This window comes from Vicugna pacos, chromosome X, assembly GCF_048564905.1.
Source record: "Vicugna pacos chromosome X, VicPac4, whole genome shotgun sequence".
Taxonomy (NCBI): domain Eukaryota; kingdom Metazoa; phylum Chordata; class Mammalia; order Artiodactyla; family Camelidae; genus Vicugna; species Vicugna pacos.
Window position 1 is genome coordinate 57,036,529 of NC_133023.1, and position 8,723 is coordinate 57,045,251.

Consider the following 8,723-nt stretch of genomic DNA (forward strand, 5'->3'; position numbering starts at 1 on the left):
ATGCCTCTGGCAAAGGATCTTCTTCATCCCTCTCCAGAAGAGAAGAAGAAACACAAGAAGAAATGCCTGGTACAGAGCCCCAACTCCTACTTCATGGATGTGGAATGCCCAGGATGCTATAAAATCATCATCATCTTTAGCCATGCACAAACGGTAGTTTTGTTTGTTGGTTGCTGTCCTCTGCCAGCATACAGGAGGAAAAGCAAGGCTTACAGAAGGATGCTTCTTCAGACAGAAGCAGCACTAAATCACCCTGAGTCCAGATGAATGGGAAACCATCCCAGTAAACACACTTTGGATTAAACATTTAAAAAAAAAATCAGTTAGATCCCTGGACTCCACCATACTGAGCACAGTCACTCAACTGCTTTTCTTCCACCTTGGCTAAAGATTTAAAATTCATTCTCTAGAGAGACTAAAATAATTTCTGGGCCAGGGAACCTTGGAACTGTTTAAGTGAAGAGTATTATACTTAAAACAATATAATTAATTTATGTGATAGTTTACATACTTAATATTGACACTCATCTCATCCCTGTCTCTGAGATTACTGCCATTTAGACTTCCTACAGGGTAAAGATTGGAAGACACTTTTGTGAGGAATCTGAACACCTCAATGGAAAATACTAAAAGATACTGACATAGGGAGTTTCCCAAAGAAATGGAGCAATCAGAACACCCTATAGAGTAAATTAGTCTTTAAGTCTCACACACATGCACAGAGCTTCTAGCTTTCTAGCACCTAAATCTTAAAAACACATAGACAACCAAGATTCACCACGCATTTGAGAAAATATGAATATGAATAATATGAAAGAGACCAAAATCAACAAATGGAGGAAGTATTTTGGAGGAAACAGAGGCCATTCATGGAAAGGGAAACTTAAAGAAATCTAAACATTCCACTTCTCTAACATTTCCTTAGCATATTTATTCCATAGCTCAGTCTTCCTCCTCTGGGACACACTTTATCACATTAGTAAAATCCTGATCCACCTCCAGATCGGGTGTGTGCTAGGGTCTTCCTACTTCTACTCAACTGCTTGTGTATGTGCCTTACCCTTCTAGAAGCAACTGAGCTTTCTTTTGAAAATTTGCATTATAATTAAATATTTAAGAAGCAAGGGCCATGAATCTACAATTTACTCTCAAATGGTTTAGTAATATTAATAATAATAATAATAACAATAACAACAACAATAATAGCATATGATATATGCGAATTCCCTGTACTGTTATTGTAACTTTTCCACAGAAAACTTACAGGTTTATATTTATATTACATTAACGTTTACATTTACAAGAAAACTCACAAGTTTTACATTTTTTTTAAAAAACAAAAGGTAAAAAATATTTTGTTAGATAACACATGTGTACACACAGCCCTATGTGGGCCACCTTCCCCTGGAATCTTATTTAGAAACTGCTCAGCAAGCACAGTTCCAATTTCCCATTTGAATCACTGCCTCTTTGAAAGTCACTGCACCCAACGACTCAAAGGGAAAAAATTCATCTCTCCCTCATAGCTCTCTCCCCATGAGAGAATTTTTCAAGCACCATTACTACTTATACTGAGTTTATCTCAATTTCTTTGCAGGATTTTTGTAACAATCTAGATGCCAGAAATGGACATTTCTTGGCTCAGATCTAAGGCATGTTTAGATTTAGGTAGAGTTGAACATGACTCCATAGTCCCATTATCATGGAAAAGAACCCCAAAGGTAACCAAAATGGACCCATGTGGTCCAATTGCTACAAGGAAGTGTATTCAAAGATGCATATTCAGAACAGCTTGAATAATTTAAAAATGCTTCCCATTTTTATCTTATGTCTCTTTCAGAATATGAAATAGAATCCAGTTTACATATACCAGCAATACTTTTTATATTCTTTCTTATCTTTTTAATTTTCCTACACCTCCTACCCTAATATCTCTGGAGCCTCTCATTTGCAAAATTGCCTTCAAATACTCTTGTTTTTTCCTCTCTCCCCAGAATCTTTTGGTTCTTTATTATGTAGATTAGTTTAGCTTCTCTCTCTTTACATACTTCCTCTTCTTTGCGCATTGAGAACTTCCTCAGTTCATTTTCCATTTCTGCATCACAAAAGGTCCAAGAGCTTACCAGGTAAGGAATTGGTCTCCTGGCTGGGGCTGATAAACTGGAGAGACTCCATCTCTACTTCCCTGGGGGAGAGAAGAGATTGAGAACACTGACATCATATTAATTTTTTGCCTTTTCACTTAGGAAATAAGAGAAAAAGTATCCAGGGACCAGACTCTAGGAAAATCCAAGTAATTCCCCCTTGGAAATGCTTCTAATAGACCAAACTTGCAGTAAAAATTTCCCCATATCACTCTTTAAAAGATTATTAAGTTTGAAAAACAGAAAAATATGAAGAATATACAAGCAGCTTGTACGACATAATAAGAAAAAAACAAACAACGCAATCCAAAAATGGGCAGAAGACCTAAACAAGCAATTCTCCAAGGAAGAAATACAAATGATCAATAGGCACATGAAAAAATGCTCAATATCACTAATTACCAGAGAAATGCAAATCAAAACTACAATGAACTATCACCTCACACCAGTCAGAATTGCCACCATTCAAAAGTCCACAAATGACAAATGCTGGAGAGGTTGTGGAGAAAAGGGAACCTTCCTACACTGCTGGTGGGAATGCAGTTTGGTGAAGCCACTGTGGAAAACAATATGGAGATTCCTCAAAAGACTATGAATAGACTTACCATATGATCCAGTCATCCTACTCTTAGGCATATATCTAGAAGGAAGCCTACTTCAAAAAGACACCTGCACCCCAATGTTCATGGCAGCACTATTTACAATAGCCAAGTCACTGAAACAGCCTAAATGTCCACCAACAGATGACTGGATAAAGAAGAAGTGGTATATTTATACAATGGAATACTATTCAGCCATAAAAATGATAACATAATGCCATTTATGGCAACATGGATGTTCCTGGAGAATGTCATTCTAAGTGAAGTAAGCCAGAAAGAGAAAGAAAAATACCATATGAGATCGCTCATATGTGGAATCTAAAAAAAAAAAAAGAAGAAGAACATAAATACAAAACAGAAAATGACTCATAGACATAGAATACAAACTTGTGGTTGCCAAGGGGGCTGGGGTGGGAAGGGACAGACTGGGAGTTCGAAATACTGACAGGCATATGTAGAATAGACAAACAAAATTATACAAGATCTTGTGGTAGCTCACAGTGAAAAAAAAGTGACAATGAATATATGTATGTTAATGAATAACTGAAAAACTGTGCTCTACACTGGAATTTGACACAACATTGTAAAATGGCTATAACTCAATAAAAAAATTTAAAAAAGAAAAAAGAAATCCTGCTTCTCAGTTTTCCTCCACAAAGGTAAAGGAACTAACAACAGTTTCTTGTGTATTCTTCCAGAAACATGTTTATACATATGCCAGCATTTAGGTTCTCCACAGTATCATTTCAGAAACTTGAGACAATAAAGCAGCCTGATATTTTTTCCCCTAAATCAAGATGATAGGAGAAAACTATTGACAATGTTTTACTATATTTGAGCCTTGTGCTCTGAAAGAGCAGAGGTGGTTGAGAAATCCTCTCACCTTTCTGTGTTCTGAGAAATGGCTAACTACAAAAGGCTGCCCTGCCCTTGATTATTCCCCTCCACTCATCCCCATAAGTTAGATAAAATTATTGTTCACCTTTCCTCATGACTCCCTTGTTTATCTGCCCCTATAAATTCAGGCCCCCTTCCATTTCTTTGAAACATTCTTCCACAGAAATGAACATTCTCCCTATTGTGATAGCCTGAATAAAAGCATCTCCTTAATTGTCCAGTGCATTTTGTCTTTCATGTTACTATCAAGGAAAATTTATTCTGACATTTGTTAGGGAATAGTAATGAAAACTTCATTCAAGGGACAACTGCAGTGAGAGTTTGTAATAGGAGGTAGAGATTAAGTTCAACACTGAATTCAGCAAGGACAAATGGGGATTTATAGCCAAGGTCCAGGGTGGGTGTCAGTGGGTAGTAAGTTACTACGAGGAAACATCAGGGGTGAGGGAGGGTTATGACTTGACAGTATTCACGGTGAAGACAGGCCAGAGTGAATAAATACCAATGGTGAGGGATGAAGAACATAATCAGATAGCAAAGATGATCATATATTCAGTGTGAGGATTCTTACTAATCCCTTTTAGCAGAATTTTTGCTAAAATTGGGCAATGCAAAGATGGACGTGGAAGTCCAAAGTTCAAGGCCTAGTTGAGAAGATTGCTTAAAGGGGCCTGACTGAATTTTGGTCTGGGAAAAAGTCTTTGTCACTAACAATTGAGGAGTTCTGCTTTCTTTCTATAAGCAAAGAATACATGCTAAACCCCAACATCAGGTCAAAATTCATGTGTAACTTTCACTCTTTTCTCTTTCCCATTTCCAACTTTAAACTCATGAAGTGGGATACCTGGGACTCTTTTTAGCTCCTGACCAGGACTTCCAAATTCCTAAAGATGTATTCTTAAATTCTTTTAACACTATCATTTATCCATAATAGGGCTACAGAAATGGTTACTGATCAGCAAGTCCAATATCTCTCAGCAAAGAGTAATAAAAATTACCATTATTTTTCACAGGCTTTTCCCTGCAATTCACCTCCCCTCTTTTTTTTTTAGTATTATTCATACAACATCCAGAGCTTGTCCTTCAATGTTCCCTGTTACATCATTTTTTCTCACCTTATGGACAGTGACAATGAAAGGCTATGTAGGGCAATTGAAAGAGCACAGGGCTTGGAGCCTAATCTGAGTTCCAGTACTTTCCTTGATGTCAACAGAAATGAAGAGTCCTAAATTATCCAGAAATGGAACTTGCCAAGTTTATATAGAACGGCAGAGGAATATCAACGAGGGGACTCATGACAGTAACATTCTGGGTGGTCTCATTACTTCTATCCTTGCCTCTAAATAGTCCATTCTTGGCACAATAACTGCAGTGAATCAGTTAATGACTAGACGGTGGAATTTTGCTCCTTTCCTGAGACTATAATGCCTTCCCACCTCACCATGAATAAAAATCAAAGTTCTAGCCATGGCCTGCAAGACTGTAATCTGACTCTTTCACTCCAATTCTTTGCCATCATCTTCTAACATTCTAACTACCTCTACCCATTACAGACACACTAGTCTTCTGGCTGTTCTTCAAACCTGTCTCAGGGATTTATACTTATTATACCTCTTACCTGAACATTTTCCCACAGATAATCACATGGCACGTTCCCTTACTTTCTTTAAGTACTTTCTCAAATGTCACTCTTTAAAGATGCCTTCCTTTATGGCCCTGTAAAAGGTAAACATCCATACCATGCATACTGCAATATATTATATATTCTTATTGATTTTTTTTAGTGTTTATTTATTTCCATTCAAAGGTAAGATCCATGTGGGGAGAAGATTTTGTCTATTCTTGTTTATTCTTGTACTCTAGCACTTAGAATGGTGACTGACACATGACAACGCTTTCAATTAAAATATGTTGAGTGAATAAATGTAATGGAAGACTAGCATTACATTGTCTCTTTCTCAAAAGGTCAAGCTTATCATTAAATTCATTAGGAGTTACCTGGGTTTCTTGGAACAATGACAAGAGCCCTGTGTTCTCTGGGTCTCAGTTCCCAGCTCTGAGAAGGAAGAGGCTGGATGCCATCACCCCTGTGCTTTCTGTCTCAAGTCAGATAGGGGTGGGCCACAGCATGGGGGAGAGAAGGAAGTGTCAGCCCCAAAGGAACAGAAGCCCACTGGGATCATTGTTTTTCATGGGCACAGGCCCCAAACGAGGCCAGTGGCAAAGAGAGACCATATGGACAGAGAGTCGGAGGGAGAGATGCCCCAGGGCCCTTCTGTTTCTTTTCCAAGAAAACAAACAGTTCCTCAATAGCTCAGTACTTATGAAACAGCCTGGAAACCAGAAAACTCAGAAACTAAACAACAGAAATGACCAGGTAGCTAAAATAAGGCATTTCCTTACTTTTCCCCTGAACGTTCCACTTAAACATCTCCGTGTGTCACTGAACTCAGTAACTAAAGAATCCACAAGTTTCCCCATACTTACCCCCCTTCTTTTCTGTGTCACACACCTCCCCCCCTTAACACACACTCAGGGATGCATGGAGAAAAGGGGCAGACTTGCTCAGTGCCCTTTATGTTAATTGCCAAGGTCAAAGGAAGCAAAATCACGAACACAGGTTTAAAGAAAGAAATGTCTTGGCCCTCTGCATGAGTGTGGGAAAAAAGAAAACTGTTTTTCAGAACAATTGAACTGTTATTGATCTTTTGAGACCTCACACTCCACACTTTTCATCACCCAACCAGCAAGAGTGAGGGCACCCAGCTCATAGGCAACTTCTGCTCAGAAGAGCCCCTAGAGACTCAACAGGGAGTTTTGAGGTCCCGACCACTACTTTGAGAACCCCTGACAAAGGGGAGCCTCACCTCTTCTCCAAGCCCCAGAAATGACCCAATTCTTACTGGCCTGACAAAAAGTTCCAGAGAGTCAGCCACACCCATGGCCACAGCTGCCTGCCCTGAAGAGGGAAGGCCAATTGCTCCCCAAGGCTGCCTTCCCAGCCAACCAGAACCAACTCCTCCAGAAATGGGCACAGGCAGCCAGGAAAGTGCCTGCAGGACAGGACTGTCCCTGAGCCCATGAGGTGGGCTCTGCTGGGTTCCCACAGCCCCCGGCTTCCTTCAGCCTGGGGGTAGCGCCATGGGTTGGACTTTCCTCTCAATCACTGGCCTGTCTAGCTAGGCTGCCAGCTCTGCAAGGTCAGGGACCACGTCCCACTTGTTCACTGCTCGGTTCCCAGTCCCTGAGTCACTATCTGCTGAATAAATGAAGTAGCTGGGATACGCAGTGTCTCCCGGTGGGGTGGACAAGATAGAGTCCCAGCTCAGGCACTTGGCAGGAGACGTGCTTGTGATGTCTTCTCCTGTGGCCTGTGTGCACGTGAGTCCGCACATATGCATGTGTGTGTGTGCAGGTGCAAGCACGTGTCCTGTGTTCCCCCAGGAGATCCCAGGAGCTCCCTGAGGGTGGATTTTCATTCACATCAACTCTGCTCCTTTTGAGGACTCCTCGCCATCACTTGCCCTGCCCGGGAAGGATCCTGCCTGAGGAGGTCCCCAGCTCTTTCCTGCCCCAAGCTCCTCCCTGTCCCAGCTCGGTGTGGCCTTGGACGAGTCCCTGTTTCCTAGTCTGGAAAGTGGAAATATTGGGCTCCACGGAGGGCATGGAGCCGCAGTTGCTCATCTACATGGTTTCTGAGCACTGTTACCTCTTGAACACCTCGAGGATTGCAGCAGGGACGTGAGGGCTGCAGGCCCCACTCTCCCACCGTTGTGACTTGAGTTGTGGTGACGAAAACAGCTGTCACTCCCCCAGGTCCTTCAGGATCAACCAAGAAGCTTATCCAGACTCAGCCTCAGCCAGAGGAAACAAGGCTTAGAAGAGGGTAGGACGCAGGCAGGAAGACCCTCCTGACTGTAAAGATCATTAAAAGCAGCCAGCACTTACCAAGGAGTGTTGTGGGTCTTCCTTTCCTGGAGATCACAGAAACATGGAAGCTAGTGGACCCCTGGAGATCAACTAGTGTAGCCCCTCATTGTATAGATGAGGAAACTGAGACCCACAGGGAGGAAGTAGCCCGCCCGGGCCACAGAGCAGCATAACGAAAGAGCACAGACCCAGACCTGCCACCAGGGCTCTCCGGCCAGAGCAGATTCCATTACTCCAAGCTGATAGGCCGCCTTCAACCACAGGACAACCTGGGCGATTCTCTGGAGCGTCTTCCCTGCCCAGATGAAGACTCTCTGAGGTCCTCAGAAGGTAAATGGCCTGTGGGAGGGAGGGGTGAGGCCAGAGGCCCCTGTCCTCAGGACACCCAAACCCAGGCTGCTCCCTGGACATGCCCTTGCCCATCTCTGAGGGCCAGAGAGATCACTGTCACTCTGGAGTGTCCGATGGCTGCTCCTGCCTGGGGTCCAGGATCTCTCCTCAAAGATTCCCTTATACATCCAGCCCATTCACCCTCCAGAAGGCCACTCAGTCAGTCAGTCAGTCAGTCAGTGAGCCACCCTTTGGGGAGCACCATCCAAAAGTGCTCTGGGTGAGGCTCAGCTGGGGCGGGTCACAGACATCCAGAACCAAGGTCCCTGCACTTGGGGAACTTCTGGAGGAGAACCTCTGGGTGAGGGAAGACTGAGGTACATGCACCCAAGGGCAGACACTTGGGAAGAGAGAAATGGGCCTTGGGAGGTTAGAGGGGGTGGGATCGCAGGGGTCTTTGACAGATGCTGGGTAGGACCTGGACTAGAAGGTGGGGACAGGGTGGAGCCCTTCCCTGCCTCTTTCTTAAAGCCTTCCTTCAGCTTTCTGGAAGCAGGACAGGTGGAGGTGGCAGAAGATGGTTGTCAGAACACACACAATTCAGAGTTTAGATTTCAGACATGAGTTCCCGGCCTGGCCCAGTGCCTCAGTAGCTTGGCGACCTTGAGCTCTTCATTTCACCGCTTTGAATCTGTCTCCTCATCTCAAAATTTGGGAATTAATAATGTCTCATGTAACTCAAGGCAGAGCTCACAAGAGGTCTCAGGAAGAGCCCAGGGGTCTGTGGTTTCCAGGATCATTCTGGTCCCATGTTATTTCAGTA

The 8,723-nt window shown here is 42.9% G+C and overlaps 1 pseudogene; it reads left to right on the forward strand.

The window, feature by feature from the left end:
- On the forward strand, window positions 1-247 carry LOC102543944 (small ribosomal subunit protein eS27-like; annotated as a pseudogene).
- Window positions 248-8,723: the final 8,476 nt, after the last annotated feature.